A 5,218-nucleotide genomic window follows, 5' to 3' on the forward strand; every position below is an offset into this window, starting at 1 on the left:
GTGGAGCATCAGTTAAAGACACTTTAAGAAGATACTAAAGTTGAGGGTACCTTTATGAAGCTTGATGCCATGGAGCATATGCAAGAAGCATTGATGAATATTTCTCAAAGTGCTTGGGATAATGTCAAAGAGAGATTGGTGATTTTGGCTCAGAGTTCCTTTGCTTCAAAAGAATACACCACAAAATCCTTGCAAGAGCAAGTTCAAGAACAGAAAGAGCTTATTCAGGAGTTGTAACAGCAACTTATGTAGTGTCAATAGAAGCTATAGCTAGTATCAATGCCAGTACAGAATTTTAACACAAAATATATTTTTTCTAAAATGTTGTCTATGCAGGTACAAAAAGATGTTGTAGCAGAGAAGATCGATGTAGGAACCAGTCATGAGTTCCAGCAAAGTTCGTGGCAAGAGAGAGAGGTGCAAACCGAAGAAATGATGCAGGTGTTGAGGACTATCCACAATCTCACTGATGCAGAGGATGAGCAGTTTGACAATCAACAGTGCAATGATTTTGATGCAATTGCAGAAAAGACCGAAGTTGCAAAAAATCCCAATCTTGTTTTTGCAGTGGACATCATCAAGCTAAGCCATAGTGCAACCTGAGGAGACTCAGTGTTTCATCATGCACTTATGTCTATAGTATATAATCCATAATGTAGATTAGTGGTTGGGTCTAGGACTACAAATCGATCCCTACATTAGCGTTCGGCACCTCATATGCCTCAGGGACATCTTATGTATTATTAGTTGTATTTCAGGATTCTAGGCCTTCTTACTATCGGCTCCTTCTTGATGAGTCTTTGACAGATGCTACATCCTATGCCGACGGACGTTTCGCCATGCACACATCAGATAACCTTCAGCTCATGACAGTTGGGCATACAGGTTGGATAGGTTCTTATACCTTGTCATTTGTACGGGCCTCTTCATCAATTGAGAAAAGTATCATACCTGTGCCTTCGGTCCTAGATTTTCAACCCCTAGATCACTCTCTACCCACACTGACTATGTAGTCTTCTTTGACCCACATCATTTGATAGAGATCATAGTTCTACTACAGCATACCTCTACCATTGCTATTAGTTCTTTTGGGTTGGTGCCACCCTTGTTTGTCACAACCTGCCAGATTCTTTCTCTATTACTACATCAACTAGATTCACATCCAAATGCCTCTTCTACAAAGAAACTACACAGTCCACAATGACTCATGACATATTTAGCTTTGACATGTTTAGCACGTAGCCATATATTCACTCATTACAATCTTTGATCTAGGTGGACTTAACTTTTTGCACATTTCCTTTCTCTTCCCTTCGGCCTATCTTTTGGGTTTTATTCCCAAAGGCAAAGGATGACCCACAACTTAAGAGGGGGAAATGTACGTTATGCATAGGATCATAAGTTTTACTCATTGTACATGCCTCCGCTACTTAGTCAATGTGCTCTCATACGCACATGCTACTCTCATTTTTCTTTTTAGTTTTGGATGCTATCATATGCACCAAACAAAATCCACAAAAAGGTCTCGTACATGCACCCTCTACTTACCTAATGCAATTTAAGAGGGGGTGTTAAGGATGGTGTAAATTACACCATACCTATAGGGCATTAGGGAAAAACCCTAACCCTAAGGGGTTCACATGTATATATTCATGTTCATATTCAATACAAAATATGGTACAGGTACCTATATCATGTGTGTAAGACATTACAAAGATATGGTGTTGTAGGCATAAAGTCAACCTTATGGTTGACCACTAGTACTTGGGTACTATATATACCAAGTACTTGTATTGTTTCATTTGAACATTTGTATTGGAGCTTTCTTGTGTGTGCACTCTTGCTTACTTGTGTTCAAAACCTGTCTCCACTTTGTTCCTACATTTGGTATCAGAGTGCTTTCGTCTCTAGAGCCCATTCCCATGCTTGCTTCCAGACACTCGCAAGCTTGGTGGGAGCTTGGTGCTCCAGTGCGCATTCCTAGTTCTCACATTTAGCTCTCCAGCTTTCGTTTGAGGTAGCTCCAATAGTCCAGCGGCTGTTTTTTGACCTTTTGAGGTCTAATTTTGACGTTTTTTGAAAATTTTTAGTTGCCCGCATACAAATAAATCTGTCTCGCACCATTTCATTTGGGATTTTTTTCTTTTTTGTCCGTACGTCCGTACCGATCTATCCGTACAGTTGTGCGATAGTGCTCAGAGTCTGTGCGACTTGTTGGAATGTGATTTCGAGTAGTTTTTGAATATTTTTCGGTGCTTTTTCTCAGATCTAGACCCTTTTCAGCTCTGGCCTCTTGCAGGTGTGTTCCAGCAGCTCCAGGCATCTCCATACTTCTATAGGATGCTCCCTACACATGTATTATGTTCAAAAGTACTCTCGACAACTTCATTCAGCTCCAAACAACTCACTTCAGCTCCTTTGTCATCCCCACCTTGCCCACACAGCCAGAGGACTGTTTTGGAGGTGGTTCCAGCCAAGGTGCACTTTCAGTTTGAGTTGTGTATTTCGCTTCGGACCTATTTTTACAGCCTATACTCTTGCACTCTCAGGTGCATTTGTAGCAAATACTCTACATTGTTGGGTGCATTTGCAGTTACCTTACAGTTGTGGGTGCTTTGAGCTCCGTTGGATGCACTCGTGGGTGCGCTATTTTAGATTTGGGTTGTGCATTTTCAGCTTGGGATTACACTTCAGATTGTAGCAGAGTGCAATGGTTGGTTGATGCCACTTTTGCAATGATTAAATTGCGCAATCAGTGACATTTCAAAGCAGCCAGTCATACTTTGCATTTGTAGCCAGTATTAGTTTGGGATTTGCAGGCACATTTACACCCAGTTGCACTTTTGGGACTTGCACTTCTTTTTGTAGGTACATTTGCAGCTTGTAGGTATCCCATTTTGCATCATGTCGACTCTTTCATAGTTTTGGCAATTTGTCCGAGGGTGACAAACTGGATGGACCAAACTATGCCTTGTGGTCATTCATGCTTAAGAACATCTTGGTTAGTAAGGGCTTGTGGGATATTGTCAGTGGGGATGAGGTGAGGCCAGTAGGCTCATCTACATCCAGCACAGCTTCTTCGGGTCATACTACAAGCAGACAATAGTCTGTACAGCCCCTCCTACTAGTCCCATAGCATCAATGGAGGAGCAGAAGAAGTTTGACCGCCGCAGTGCCCAAGCAATGTTTTTGATTGCCACAAATGTGAAGAGGCACATTATGATGACTATCAAGTCATGCAAGGACAAAAAGGCAGCATGGGAAAGATTGGCAAACATGTATCATTTAAGAATGAGGCAAGGGCCATTGCCTTGACAAATCAACTCAAGGATCTCAAGATGCGGGAAGGCCAGGCCATCACTGATCATATTGCCAGGATCACTGATCTACGTGATCAGCTCGCAAGTATTGAGAGGAAATAGAATACAAGAAGCTCGTCTCTATTACTCTCAATAGCTTAGCGCCCTCATATGGCACATTCGTCACTCCATTGACCATTGTTCTCAGGGCAACCCCACTCTCGTTCAATGAGTTAGCTAGGCTTTTGTTGCAGGAAGAGGAGAGATGCTCAAATTTTTCCAAAGCCTCGTCTGGGTAAGCAAGCGCTTGCCATGGGTGGAAAGGGCAAATTTTAGAAAAAGTTTGAGCCAAAACACAGCCATACAACTCAGCCCAAGGAGGGGAATGCAAGTAGTTTAAGTAAAAATCAGAAAAAGGGCAAATGCAACTATTGCAAGAAGCTAGGACATTACATCGCAGAGTGTCAAAAAAGGATTGCCAATGAAAAGAAAAGGCAAAGGGACAGCTCTAGCAATAATTTTGTTGCCCCCATTGAAACTCGTGCTTTAGATGCACATGGTGAAGCTCATCTTGCCCAAGGTGATCGAGATTTTGTGTTTGCTGCATTTAATGAGAAGACGGATGCCAAGGGGGATTTGAATGATGAAAATCAATCAAGGGATGCTTCCCTTGTTGCAAGTGATACATGGTATATCAACAGTGGTGCTACTAAGCACATGGCTCCTCGCTAGGAGTGGTTTGAGAGCATCACACTTGTTCATGGCAGACAGGTTACATGTGCCAATGATGCTTCTCAAGACATCATCAGAGTTGGGCACATTCCTATTCAGCTTGATAATGGGAAAGTTAAGTATATCCGAGATGTTTGGTATGTTCTAGATTTGAGGCAAAATCTCATTTCAGTTTCAAACATTGCCCATGATCAACATAGGTTGGTCGAATTTCAAGATAACCAATGTAGGATCAAGGATCCAAAGAAAGGGTATGAGGTTGTAGCAACAGGCACATATGACAAAGGGTTATACAAGCTTGATGCTCAGCCTTATGATCAAAAGGTATTGGCTATAGCAAACACTTCCTAAGCTAATTTATGGCATGCTAGGTTTTTGGACATGTCCATCACAAGGCATTGTCCTACTTGTACAACAAAAATATGACTCAAGGAATACCAAAATTGCAGCAACCAGCAAATGAAGTGTGTGAGGGGTGTGCACTTGGCAAATTTCATCGCTTGCCATTCAGTAAACAAGGCAAGAATTGGGTCAAGGCAACCAGAGTGTTGCAGATAGTGCACAGTGATGTATGTGGCTGTATGACTATTCCCACACATAGAGGAGCAAGGTACTTTGTGACCTTTATAGATGACTTCTCTAGGTTCACATGGCTTTTTCTCATGAAGTAAAATTCTGAGGTGTTCTATTGGTTTTAGGAGTTCAAAGCTATGGCTAAGAACCAAACCAATTCTAGAATTGGAACACTCAACTCAGATAGAGGGGGAGAGTACATGTCACATGCATTCCAGGGATTTTTGAGGCAGCATGGGATTAAACATCACTTGACATGCCCTTACACACCACATCATAATCCACTCTTTGAGAGGAAGAATCGTACTCTCATGGAGATGACGAGATGCATTTTAAAATTCAAGAGAGTCTTAAAGGCTTTTTGGGGAGAAGCAGTTGTGACAGCCACTTATATTCAGAACGGATGCCCTACCAAAGCTTTGGTTAATGTGACTCCATTTGAGGCTTTGTATGGCTTTAAGCCAAAGGTTAGTCATTTCAGAGTTTTTGGCTCAATGGCATATGCTTTGGTTCCAGATGCACATCGGACAAAGCTTGATGACAAGAGTGTCAAATGCATTTTTGTGGGTATAGCACTGAAAGCAAGGGATTTAGTCTCTATAATCCTGCTACTA

The sequence above is a fragment of the Dipteris shenzhenensis genome, chromosome 8 (genome assembly GCF_047967505.1).
Source record: "Dipteris shenzhenensis isolate YYH24624 ecotype China chromosome 8, Dip_SZ_1.0, whole genome shotgun sequence".
Classification (NCBI taxonomy): Eukaryota; Viridiplantae; Streptophyta; class Polypodiopsida; order Gleicheniales; family Dipteridaceae; genus Dipteris; species Dipteris shenzhenensis.